General features: G+C 38.6%; 1 protein-coding gene across 5 annotated transcripts in view; it reads right to left on the bottom strand.

The window, feature by feature from the left end:
- TNRC6B (trinucleotide repeat containing adaptor 6B) overlaps nucleotides 1–14,421 on the bottom strand; it is a 237,441-nt gene that overhangs the window by 206,716 nt on the left and 16,304 nt on the right. The gene's annotated exons all lie outside the window — the stretch shown is intronic.

The following is a 14,421-nucleotide window of genomic DNA, read 5'->3' as shown; positions in this document are numbered from 1 at the left end:
GTTCATTTTTCTCCATCTCTCTTCTATTATCCTCTCTTCCCTAAACTACTGCAACTGCTTCCCAACTGGCCTCTCTGCTCCCATCCTTGTCTCCCTCCAATCTTTTTGATACACACTTTAAAAAAAACCAGGAAATTAGATCAGCTGATTCCCTGCGTGTAAGTCTTCAAGAGCATCACACTGTAACAGGAATAAAATCTGAACTCCTTCTCTTGGTCTTCAAGATCGTAAGTGATATGGACTCTGCTTATCGGCTCTCTAACATCATCTCTCTGCATTCTTCCCCACTCTAATACAGCCGCATGGACCTTTCAGTTTTCCAACTATGCTCAGACTTGCTCTCCTATAGCTTGGAACATGCTAGTCCCTCTGTCAGGAACACTCTCCCCTCTGGCTGGCCCTTTCTCAATCTCCAGTCCCAGCTTAGTAAACTCCCCAGACCACTTTATCTGTGATAGTCCTCCCCAAAAGTTTCTAACACAGCCTTTATTCAATTTCTTCACAGCATTTCACACGTCTTATATTTACTTACTCATTTAAAAACTTATTTTGAAAATTTATAAACATAAACAAAAGTAAACAGTATAATGAGCCCAAAGATTCTAGCTTTTTTAAAAAACTACTTCCCCTGCTATACTGTAAGCTCCAGTGGATAGACACTATATCTTTTTTTTTTACCCAGGGCCTTGCACCATCCCTGGCTCATGATAAACACTCAACGCATTTTTTGTTTTGAATGAGAAGGAAAGTTAAGGATGACTCTAAAAATGATGGCACCACTGAGAAAAGTGAAACAAGAAGGGCAGAGTTTTGAGGACAGCTGGTAATTTATTCATCAGCCTACTCCCTGCCAGGCTCTAGCCTAAGTATTGGGTTTCAGAGATAAATAAGAGAAAGTCTTACACAAAGTCTAGTGGAAATTGATATAATAAAAAGTAGTATTTATTCAGGGCCACCAATGTTCTGGATGCAGGGCTAAGCATTTCAGAGGTATTGTCTCATTTAGTCCCACAACAACCCCATAAGAAAGGAAGTGTTATTATCCCCATCTTGTACCTAAGGAAAGGCTTATAAAGGTTAAACAATTGGCAGCAGGTTACAAAGCTGGAAAATGGTAAAGTCAGGTTTAGAACTTAGGCTATTTAACTCTAAAGCCAAGCCACTCAACAGCGCTATATTACCAGATGTGTACTATCCTACAGAGCACTATGAAAAATGTTAGCACAGAGGCCCGCACAAGGCACAGGAAGTAAGCAGAGAACTCTGCTGAGGAGAAACGGCAGCGTCTCCTCCAGAGGCCTGGAAGTTTAAGCAGGAAATTGCTGGGCAGTGTGGTCTGAGGAAGCAGTATGTGCAAAAAATACAGGCGCTTGAAGGAGCACTGTGCGCTCAGGACACTTAGAATTCCTCTTTTATTTTTTAAAACTGAGTATAATGAATGACACTGTGCTAGGAGCTTTGGATATGAGACAAAAGATGAAATATTATGAGAAAGTTATGCATGAAGCACGATGGAGGCATAAAGGAGGAAGGTTTTTTGCAGCTGAGGGGGAATCTGGGAGAGCTTCACAGAACAGATGAACCTCTGCTGCATCTTGAAGGACAAATTAACCACTTTACGAGAAGAGGGCAGGCAAAGGGAATGACTTGCACAAAGGTGTGACCGTCCGACAAAGCAAGGAGCACTTGGGGAACTGCGAGAGTTGGATATGGCCAGATTTGGAGGGAGGGGGTCACAGGCGAGTGGCAAGAAATGAGGCTGGCGGTTGGGGTACAGATGTGATCTTCAATGTCATTGTATATTATTATAAGATGAGATAACTGCCTAACAAAAATGCTTCAAAGCCACAGTTATTAAAACAGCACATTCCTCACACAGGAACACATAACTGAACAGAACCTAGAAACAGACCTACGGAGACATATGTTGGAATTTGGTGTATAATTGAGGTCGCATTTCAGATCAATGGAGAAAGGACAAACCATTTAATAAATGCCATGGGGACAACTGGTTATCCATTTGGAAAAAAATCAAGTTAGGCCCCCTCCTTCATATCCTATGAGAAAATAAAATAAGAGCCAGCCCTGAAGGCCTAGTGGTTAAAGCTGGGTGCTCTCACTGCTTTGGCGGCCTGGGTTCATGTCCGGGTTGCAGAACCACACCACCCATCTGTCAGTTGCCGTGCTGCGGTGGTGGCTCCCGCAGAACTGGAAGGACTTATAACTAGGATATACAACCATGCATTGGGGCTTGAGGGAGGAAAAAAAGAGAGAGAGGAAGATTGGCAACAGATATTAGCTCAGAGAGAATCTTTCCCTGCAAAAAATAAAAATAAAAAAATAATAAAGACCCTAAAAAAACAAGAAAATTCTTTTAGATTTTGGATTAAATATAAATAAGAAAACCATAAAAATTCTTTTTAAAACAAAATAATATTATGGAATAGGATATAAATTCTATAGGACTTTCTCACTTAAAACAGGAGCCTTCAAAGGAATTTTGTTGTGGTGGCAAACTACTGTGGCTTGCTTACCAACATGACGATCATCAAGTTCACTCTGCTGGAAAAGCCCAGAAGCACCCAGAAGTGGTTCTCACCCCTTTCTGCTAGTCAGAACCATCTGAGGAGCTTTGTAAAAAGCCCCTAAAGGCGTACCAGAGCCTCTAGGCTGAAGGAGAGGCTTAAAAGAAGGACTTTTCTTTAATAAAGGTTTTCATTAAAAAAAATTTGACTTTCAATAGCAATTAATCAGTGATTAATTATAAATAATTTTATTAAGAGACTGGAAAAGTACTTTAATGAAAAGTCTTCAAGTAGTAAAGTATTATGGATACCTCAAGAGAGAAGTTTTCACTTAATATCTAAACTTACCTTTTGCTTGACAAAGTGTATTTTTAAAGCGTTAAAAAACACACATATACCCTGTGACCCAGCAATTCTTACAGAAATTTAGCTAATTAACTATGGATGTGTGCAAAGATAGATGTACAAACATTCACTACAACACTGTTGACAATAATAAAAAATTAGAAATAAGCTGGAACCAATATGGGAAATTATTATATATCCATATTAATACAGTGCAGCCATTAAAAGTGAAGTCTATTTATTGACATGGAAAGATGGTCACATTATATATTGAGTGGATAAAGCAGATCTCAATGCAATACGTATTATATTGCTCATTTTTGTAAAAAAAATATATAATATATAAATAGATATATATGAAAGATCATCACCAAAATGTCAACAGTGGTTATCTCAGTGTAGTGGGATTATAGTGATCATAGGCAATGTGTATTTTCTGAATTTGTCTACAATAAATATTTATTACTTGTATAATTAAAACATTCTTTTTTTAGTTATCTGTGTTCAATTCCCATTACACAAAGCAAAAGCAATGAAGATGGGGTGGCCCGGTGGCACAGCAGTTAAGTGTGCACGTTCCACTTTGGCTGCCCGGCTCGGCGGCCTGGGTTTCACCGGTTCGGATCCTGGGTGAAGACATGGCACTGCTTGGCAAAAGCCATGCTGTGGTAGGCGTCCCACATATAAAGTAGAGGAAGATGGACACGGATGTTAGCTCAGGGCCAGTCTTCCTCAGCAAAGAGAAGGAGGATTGACAGTAGTTAGCTCAGGGCTAATCTTCCTCAAAAAACAAAAAAAAAGGAATGAAGACAGCAAATGCTAAATAGTGAATCACAGTATCTGTGATTCAAAAATGAAAATTTCAAATGGTTACTCTAAGAAAAAGTATGCGGGGGAAAAGTGAGCAAACTATTACTTTCTTAACAGACTGGAAGTAGAAAGTGTGTAGTATATGAGTGTGTGAAAAGAGTGGTCCAGCTTCCTGTTGGAAAGGGATTATTTCCTTGGGCAGTCAGGAATTGCAACTGTTTAGTACTTCATTGAGCTCTCAAAATCATACAGGGTTAGCAAAAGGTCTGTGCAGACTGTGAAGGGCGCTTAACATGGAGGAGGAAGACATGAGTTCTAGAAATTACCACATAGTAGCTGTGCCATGCTCAACTATTCACTTAGTTACTTAACTTCTCTGAGCTGCAACCTGATCACCTGAGGACTGAGAATGATGATAATCCTAGACTCCTCTCCCACAGGGAGCCTGCAGTGGGAACAGAATGAGATCATCTTCCTTTGCAAACCACTCAATAAATATCTGTGGAATGAGTGGATGAATACACCATAGACAGTAAGTGTTTCACGTTTACTATAAATGTGAACAGTAGACAATATCCCACCAATCTTAGTTACAATAACCACCAGAACTACATGATATAGAGTCATATCTAAAAATCTATAGTCCACAGAACTCTTTCCATGCTTCTAAAATAAACATCAAAGACGTAACGGAGTCCTGGGGGAAAGGTTGTTCCACTCCTTTTGGTTTCTCCCACCTCTCCTTTCCACTCCCTTCCTCTCCTTATCCTTGCCTTCAGGAACAAGCAGAAAGCGAAGGGCTGGTTCTCTCTGAATGACTTGAGTCAATGAAAGAATCTCCTCTTTCCAAATATCTTGATCAAAGGCCGCATTTTAAATATCAAGGTATTCACCTTTCTTCTTCAAAATGGTGGTAGAATTTTAACACCATAAATTCAAAATTTCACTTTCTCGAATAAGCGTTCCTTCAACAAGCATTCTTTAATCTCCCAAACGGGTATGCTCTCCATCATCTCTCCACTTCATAATGTTCTGTTTGGTACTTCTCTTATAGTACTTATCACACTCACCCTTTGTTATAAATATCTGTATACCTCTCACCTCCTCTGTTACCTCACAAGGGCCAGGGGACTGTCTTTGACAGCTTGCGGGGCTTAGCACATTATATACTACACGATAAATACTCTAGAAAAATTTAGTGTATGAATGGATGACAACACACTAGAAATTCAATATCACCTTATGAGGTTGAAGCCTGAGTCAAAAGAATTGGCCTGCCAGAAACTGAGAAAATATACAATTTCACCTCAATCCTTTTATTTAGTAAATATTTAATAAGCATCTACTGTATGCCTGATACCCAAGGTATGCCATGATGAACAAGACCTAGTCTCTATCCCCTAGGAGTTTATAATCCTATTAACATTCAATTGCATATTTTTACTTTTTATTTTGATATAATTTTAGACTTACAGAAGAGTTCCAGACAATATAGAGAGTTCTTATATCATTTTCACCCAGCTTTCCCTAATGTTAACACCTTATATAACGGTGGTACAATCAGTAAAACTAGGAAATTAACATTACTACAATATGCTAACTACAGACTTTAATGTGATCTCCCCAGTTTTTGTACTAATGTCCTTTTTCTGTTCCAGGATCCCTCATTACACTTACTTGTCATGTCTCTGTCTCCTCTCAATTACATTTTTAGTAACTTACTTCCTGTTTATAGTAACATGTGTTTTCTGGAAAGTCAAAAAAATAAAAGAAAAAGAAAGAATAAAATCTCTGATAATCTCCCTACAAAGAGAGAAGCACTCCTCACATCTATAATCCTCTGGTCTTGTTTCCATGTGTGTATACAAATAATTTTACTTTTCTTAAAACCAGGAATCTAAGTATATAGTCTTTTGCTCCTTCTTTTCTCTTATCATTGTTTCAGAAACATCTCATGTCTTTAAAAATCTTTTAAAACATTATTTTAACAATAGCAGAGATTCCGCTCCTAAAATGAACCATAATTTGACCAGTTCCCTGATGTTGGATAGGTAAGTTGTTTCTCATTTTATACTACTATAAACAACAGCGCAGTGAATACCCTTCAACATGAAACAGTGTAACACACACTGTGATGGCTAAGCAAAGGGTATTAGTGCTGCGGTCGGAGAAACACCTAACCCAGCTCCGAGAAGCAAAGCAGCACAAAACATTTGTTGGAGGACACGTAGCTGCGACAAGCTCTGAAGAATGAGTTTACTCCTTCATTCATTAGAATTTAACCAAACAAAACTCACTAAGTACCTCTTACACCCAATTACTACATACAAAAGGGACTAGGGTCTGCAGCAGGAGCTCACTGTCTAATCAGAGAGGCAGACGCTTAAATAGAAAAACCACAACACAACGAGGCACATGCCATTATCACAGTGCTGTGTGTGAACAAAGTGCTCTGAGAGCACAGAGAATGTATTTTAAGAATCAACTGTAAAAGAAGAAGAAGGAGTTATTTCTGGGTTGATAATAATACCTATGAAAGAGGTTTTAGTGAAGTATGATTTTTAATGTGTATCAACAATATAAAGGAGTTCCTTAAAACAGGCAATTTATTACTAGGGGTGCAAGGTATCCAGAAGGAGAGAAGTAACAGTTCTATCATATCCTGTACTGGTGAAACCACAGCTAGAGCATCATGTTCATTTCTGAGAACTCTATATTTTTAATCAACTTTATTGAGCTATGTCCACAATGAAATGTACCCACTTAAGTGTCCAGTTTGATAAAATTTGACAAGTTTATACACCCATGTAACCACCACCACCATCAAGACACAGAACACTTTCATCATCTACAAGATCTCTTCGTGCTTCATCCCAGTCAACCCCCCTCACCCCACATCTAGCCCCAAGCAACCACCGATTTGCCTTCTGTCACTACAGATTTGTCTTTATTTTAGAGTTTTATATAAATGGAATCATGCAGTATGTACTTTCTTTGCTTCTTTTGGCTTCTTTTAACTCAGCACGTTTTTGAGATTCAGCTATGTTGCTGTGGTATCAGTAGTCCATTCTTTTCTATTGTCTGAGCAGCGTATTTATAAGATGATGGATAAACTGAACGAGGAAAGAGCCTAGGTGAATCGAAGCCAGGTTCTATGTGAAACCATTGAAAAACACCTGGTTAGGGGCTCGCCCGGTGGCCTAGTGGTTCTCGTGCTCTGCTTCAGCGACCTGGGATTCGCTGGTTCGGATCCTGGGCATGGATGTAGCCTGCTCATCAGGCCATTGTGGTGGCATCCCACAGAGAAGGACTAGAATGACTTACAACTAGGATATACAACAATGTACTGGGGCTTTGGGGAGGAAAAAAAAGGAAGATTGGCAACAGATGTTAGCAAAAATCTGTTAACACCGAAAGGGAGGGCATATGAAGATTTTCATGTGGAGAATAGACTTGTTCTCGGTTATTCCAGAAGGCAAGACCAAAACTCATGGCTGCCCACAGAGGCAGTCAAGCCCTTTAGCACAGCTGACAAGGATGCTGCTGAAGGGATTCTAACTTCAGCAAGAGTCTGCACTTGCTGTCTTTAGGTTCCTTCCAACCCTGAAGGACTATGATTCCATAACTCTCATAAATGAGAAAAACATGACGTCATCATTAACCGCTAATACCTTAGCATAATTTTTTTTTTTTTTACCAAAGTAGCTATTCTGTCAGTCCTAGAGGTAATACAGCATATAGCTCCAAATGTTATGGGATGGGAGAGGATGGGCAGAAAGTCTTTAAAATCAGACAGATCTAAGTCTCTATCCTGCCACTTACTGTGTGTCCAGGACTTAACCTCTCTATGCCATAGTTCCTTCATTTGAAAATGGAAATAATGATGAATATGCTTGCCCCAAACCAAAAGCTGAATAAATCTTGTTGTTGGCAAGACCCTTGGGAACAAGATAGAGAATATATGAGTTTACTTAGGCAAGGGGGCCTAGGAGAGTCTAAGGCACGAAGGCACTGAGCAGAGCAGGGGCAGTAAACTATGACCCACAAGCCAACCCCGCCATGGCCTGGTTCTGCATGGCCCACTAGCCAAGGACGGTTTTTATGTTTTTAAAAAGTTATAAAAGAAAACAAAGAAGAATATGTGACATACGCTTTATGAGACCCAGAGAGCCTAAAGTATTTATAATCTGGACCTTCACAGAAAAAGTTGGCCAATCTCAGAGCAGATAGGGCTCAACGGGGCAACTGGTGAGTTATATGGCTTTAAAGAGACAAACACAAAGACTGTCCATGTGGTGAAAGGAGTCCAGGAGGAAGAATTCCTTAAACATCTCTGAGCCTCGGGTTCCTTCTCCATAAATTGAAGATAAAAACAGTACCCCTCAACTTCTGCTTCACACCATGATGAAGCAATTAGTACCAGACTTGCCCTCCCATTATAAACAAGTGGAAAATTGGGCAAAATACATGAAACAACTGTTTCAGGCACTGAACAACAGTTAGCACTGTGATCTCCAAGAGAAGGGAAGCAAAGAGGAGAGTTTGGTGAAGACTCTGGCTTTCTGCTTGGAGGCTCTCTCCAGACCGTGACAACGGGAGACAGATTGTAAGCAGAGCACAGCAGGATAAATGAGTTCAGGTGCGTGAGTTCAGGGTTTGGGGAGGCTGCTGTGGCTGGAATCTGCAGGGCAAAGTATCAGAGAGGAAGGAGCTATGCATACAGAAATAGCTCCAGAAATCCATATAGGGGTCTCCTTGAGTCTTCGGCAGAATATCAACGTGCAGGGTGAAATTCTCTAAGGCTAAATTATTGGAGAAAAAAATAACAATTAGGGAGCTTAACACTGAACAATTCCCAGTTGATACCCAGATGGGAGACATCTGAGTTCCACCCAGCCAGAGTGGAGAGACTTCAATGAATACTGCAGGCATTCAGCAGAGACCCTAGAAGGGCCAGGCCTCTGCAGAGGGCCAAATTCAGAAGCCTAGAATAAAGGCCACTCTGGATCCACCCTAAGAGTTTAAAAACTAGCCTAGAGAGAATCAATCTGACCCACAAGTGACTTAATTGCTTGCCAAAACAAAACTCAACTCTCCTTAAAGAAAGACAACAAAATCAAGATACCTAATGACGTAACATTCACAATATACAGTGTCCAATAAAAAATTACATGCAAAGAGTCAAGAAAATGTGACCCATAACTGAGAGAAAAAAATATCAGTCAAGAGAAACAGACTCAGAAATGACAACAATGATGGAATTAACAGAAAAGGATTTAAAAAGTTACTATAAATATGTTCAGGAATTTAAAGAAAAGCATCAAAAAATGAGAAAAGAAATGGAAGATATGAAAAATAATCAAATACAATTTCTAGAGATAGAAAACATAATAACTGAAAAGTAAAATTCACTGGCTAAACCTAACAGCACAATAGACACTACAGGAAAGAAGACCTATGAACTAAGAAAAATAAGCTAAGCCTCCATGACCCGTCAGACAATGTCAAGTAGTCTAACTTATGTGTAATTTCACACCCAAAAAGCGTGTAGGGGGGAGGGAGAAAAAATACTTAACAAATAGTGGTTAAAACTTTACCAAATTTGTTGAAATTTCTAAGCCCAGAGATCCAAGAACCCCAAGAAAACCACGCCCAGGCATATTATTACCATCAAATTGATAAAAACCAACAAGCGAAAATCTCATAAAGCAGTCAGAGAAAAAAGGCAAACCACACACACGCAAACAAAACTAAGAATGACATCTGACTTCCCATCAGAAACATGACAAGATAGATGACAACAGACAGGCATCTTAAAATACAGAAAAACTCTTCAGCTAAAATTCGATAGCCAACAAAAACAGTCTTCAACAATGAAGAGATTTTTCTTCAAAAATGAAGGAGAAATAAAGAGATTTTTCAACAAACAAAAGATGAGAGGAAGGGCCAGCTCGGGGGCGCAGCAGTTAAGCTCACATGTTCGCTTCAGCGGCCCAGGGTTCACCGGTTCAGACCCCGGGCACCACTTGGCAAGCCATGCTGTGGTAGGTGTCCCACATATAAAGTAGAGGAAGATGGGCACAGATGTTAGCTCAGGGCCAGTCTTCCTCAGCAAAAAGAGGAGGATTGGCAGCAGTTAGCTCAGGGCTAATCTTCCTCAAAAACAAAACAAAACAAAACAAAGATGAGAGGATTTACTGCCAGCAGATCTTTTCTCAAAGAAATGTTGAAGCTTTTCAGCCTAAAGAAAAATGATACATAGGGACCGGCCTGGTGGTGCAGTGGTTATGTGCGTACGTTCCGCTTCTTGGCGGCCGGGGGTTCACCAGTTCAAATCCCGGGTGCGGACATGGCACCGCTTGGCACGCCATGCTGTGGTAGGCATCCCACGTATAAAGTAGAGAAAGATGGGCACGATGTTAGCTCAGGGCCAGGCTTCCTCAGCAAAAAAGAGGAGGACTGGCAGATGTTAGCTCACGGCTAATCTTCCTCAAAAAAAAAAAAAAGGAAAAAAAAGAAAAATGATACATATAGATGGGAGCTTAGACCTAAACAAAGGAATGAAGGGCACTGGAAGTGGCAAATATTTGGGTAAATGTTAAAGACTTTTCTTTGCAAGATTTTTAAAAATTTCATTACAAGCAAAAACAGTAACACAATGAATTTGGGGTTTATAACAGATGTAGAAGTAAAAGGCATGAAAACAACAGCTTAAAGATATGAGGAAAATGAAAGTATACTTCCTAAAGTTTCACACTATAAATAAAGTGGCATATTATTTTAAAGCAGACAGTATTAAAGATGCATACTTTAAACACAAGAACAACGACTATAAAAATAAAATAAAGATTTATAGCTAATAGGCCAATAGAGGAAATGGAATAGTAAAAAAAATAGTCAAAAATAAGCCAGGAAAAAAGAAAAGCATAAACAGAAAACAGATGTGATAAATAGAAAAGAAATAGCAAAATCGCAGACTTAAGCCCAACCATATTGAAAATGACTTAAATGTCAATGGTCTAAACACTTCAATTAAAAACAAAGTGGGGAGACTGGACTCAAAAACAAAACACGAGATCTAACTATCTGCTATCTAAAAGAAACCCATTAGGAAAAAAAAGGACAAAGGCAGGTTAAAAATTAAAGTATAGAAAGAGATATCACACAAACACTGATCCTAAGAAAGCTACAGTGACCATATTAATATCACTCAATGTAGATTCCAAGACAAGGAATGTTACCAGAGAGAAAAGGAGTCATTTTATAACTATAAAGGACTCAATTCATCAAGAAAACGTAATACCTAAATGTGAATATACCTAATTACAGAGGCTCAAAACACATGAAGTAAAAATGAACAGAATTGAAAGGGGAAATAGACAAATCCACAATTTCAGTTGGAAATTTCAATGCTCCTCTCAGAGATCGAAAAATAAGTAGAAAGAAAATCAGTAAGGATATATGAGACTTGAACAACACTGTCAACCAACCTGAATTAACTGACATTAACAGCACACAAAACCCAAGGACAGCAGAACACACATTCTTTTCAGGTACACACGGAACATTCATTAAAGAAGACCATAACAAGTCTCAATAAATCCAAAGACTGAAATCATATAATATGTGTTCTATGACGATAATAGAATTTTTAATCAAAAATCAGTAACAAAAAAAAAATCTGGAACATCCAGAAATATTTGAAAATTAAGAAACAAATTTATATGTAACATATGAGTCAAAGAAGAAATCACAAAGCAAATTATATTTTTTAAATGATATATAAAAATGTATGAGTACAACTATAGGATATAGCTAAGTAGTGCGTAGAGGGAAATTTATAGTGCTAAATGCTTCCATTAGGAGACAAAAAATGTTTGAAATCAATGACCTAAGTTTCCATCCCTAAGAAGCTAGAAATAGAAGAGCCAATTAAATCCAAAGCAAGTAATATAAAATAATAAAGATGAGACTGGAAATCAACAACAACCAAAAAAACGTAAAATGACAGAGAAAATCTAAGAAATTCAAAGCTGGTTCTTTTGAAAAGATCAATAAAATTGATAAACTTGTAGCTAAAGAATAAAAGAAAGAAAATGTAAATTACCGTGTCAGAAATGAGGGAAGGGACATCACTACAAATCTTACAGGCATTAAAATAATAATAAAAGAATGTTATGAGCAGCTTTATGGCAATATACTAGACAAGGCTGATGAAATAGACAAATTCTCCTGAAAGACATAAATCACCAAAACCAAAACAAGACAAAAGAGAAAATCTGAGTAGCTTGATGATGCACATAAAATTTAGAGTCTGCGTTAGCTACAAAGGATATTCTTAATATTTGTTAATATCTTTTTTGAAATTCATAATGACAAATATTTCACCATCTTTAAATGTACAGGTTTAACATATTCTAAAGATAAAGTTTCTCCATATCTATATCCTTTATTTACACTTAAATTATTAGCTTGAATTCTTTACCATTTCCTATCACAGAGAACAATTACATTACTCTTCTAAGCTGTAACTGCCCAAACTTAGCTCTATTTTTAAATTTGATATTTTTCATTCTTTAACCTGTTAATGGGCCTTTTACTACTTGAGACTATTTTCTTTGCCTGATTTTATAGCAAACTTTTGCTTGTTATTCTTATGTAGGCCCCACATATAATAGTTACATTTCTACCACATTAATTTTATAAAGAAGTTTCCCTTCATCAACCAGCATTTTGTCCTTCAGTTAATGACTAGAGGCTCTTGGTAATGTCATAGACTGGCGTTCCCAGCCCTTCCAAAGTCCCACTAAAAGGAAAGAGGCCACTAGATTCTCATGCATACTCCACGAGCCAGAGCTTTGCCATAAGGTCCTTAGGAATCTCTAGTCCGGCTCCCACAATTCCTAGCCACATCAGTGAAGCTCCTGTTCAATGTAGAGTGTTGCATCCTAACAAGGTTCCATGACAAGAGGACAAAAAAAGAGTCCTTGACCTTCACTTACCAAAAAAAAGCACTCTACATGAACTCCGCAAAAGCAAGGAGTCTGAGTCTCTGAGCTGGAAAACAGGCAGCCTGGAACATCAAAGACTATTTATTTCTGCTGTCCCACATATATGGCACTAGGTACAAGGACTGGAAAAAAACCCAGACCCCAGGTGAAAAGGGGTATGGGGACGGATGGAGTAGAGTCAGGGAAGTGCCACTTAGGGATTTGGACCAAACAATTGAGACTGAATGACCTTAAGTTGAATTCCAACATTTCAGCCAATACTTATTAGGCACTCCCTCATTTAAAAGGGTATATCTTAGGGGCTGGCCTGGTGATGCAGCGGTTAAGTTTGCATGTTCCACTTCAGCGGCTGGGGGTTCACCGGTTTGGATCCCGGGTGCGGCCATGGCACTGCTTGGCAAGCCATGCTGTGGTAGGCGTCCCACATATAAAGTGGCGGAAGATGGGCACGGATGTTAGCTCAGGGCCAGTCTTCATCAGCAGGAAGAGGAGGATTGGCAGCAGATGTTAGCTCAGGGCTAACCTTCCTCAAAAAAAAAAAAAAAACGGTATATCTTACAGCCTCATTATGACTTAAGAAAAGTAGTTCTCAATTTTTTTTTCTAGCAATCTCTGGATGGTCCCCTGGAATGTCACAGCAATTTCTCTCTCTCCACTATGAAGTCAGTTCTTGATGTAGTTAGTACTCAATGTGTTTATTGAACTAAACAATAAAACAATCTGGATTCCACATAAAACAAAAATTTACACTTTCCTCAGAAGGACATTCATGTTTAGATGCAGTGTGCTCTCATATTTATCATGGATTTAAGAACATAAACAATTTCAACAGAGTTCTTGGGAATAATCACTGGGACCACATCTGCATCTCGCTGCCCACAGGCTTAACTTGAGAACCACTGACTTGGCGAATGAGCCAACACCCCAATTCTAAAAAAGTAAGTGCTCCTTAAAAGTGCTACAGAAGATTTTTGACTTTTAAAAAATTATTTTTTTGCCAAATAAATCAATGTCGTTGTATTTCTACTCCTGTGTGTGGATAATACTCAGACACTTTTAATTTGGAACAATTAATATTCCAAAAAATGTGTTGAACATTTCCAAACTATTCAGTTTGAACAAACAGCTCTAGAAATATGCCAGCTAGACCAGAAAAGGTTATCTCCATAGTTCAACATACAATGAGCACAAAATCAGTCCAACTCAGGTTATAATGCCTAATCAGAACTTCCCAAACTGCTCCCTGGAATGTCTGCTCTAAAAAAAAAAAAATTAGTTAAAAGGATCCAAACCCCTAGCTGATTTAGAAAACAAGAGGCAAAAGTTAGCTGCGGGAGGGGCACGGCAGGGCAGGAGAAAGCTTCTACTTTTTATTTATACTTCTGTACCATTGGAATTTTTGTTTTACCATAAGCATGTATTCCTTTTACAAAGATTTATTTTTTAAGCTAGTCCAGAAAAAGCATGCTGCTCCTTCTGAAACCTTACTACATGAGACAGGATATGTACTACGTAAAATACTGCACATTTTAAATCTCTTTTCCTTACTATTTATTACCACAAAGCACTTCTGAAAAGGAGAATGGAGAAGGGAACTATGAGGTTCTCAACGTAAAGCCAGCGAAGTGTAGGACGGGTCACGTGACAGTGACAGCTGCCTAAGGTATCAAGCTTTGTGAAGAGGTGTCCTAATTTCTATTAACTGGCCTGTAGAGAACAGATTTAATCTC

The sequence above is a fragment of the Equus caballus genome, chromosome 28 (assembly GCF_041296265.1).
Source record: "Equus caballus isolate H_3958 breed thoroughbred chromosome 28, TB-T2T, whole genome shotgun sequence".
Taxonomy (NCBI): Eukaryota; Metazoa; Chordata; class Mammalia; order Perissodactyla; family Equidae; genus Equus; species Equus caballus.
The sequence above is the reverse complement of the archived record's forward strand: the minus strand, read 5'-3'. Positions and strand labels throughout refer to the sequence as shown.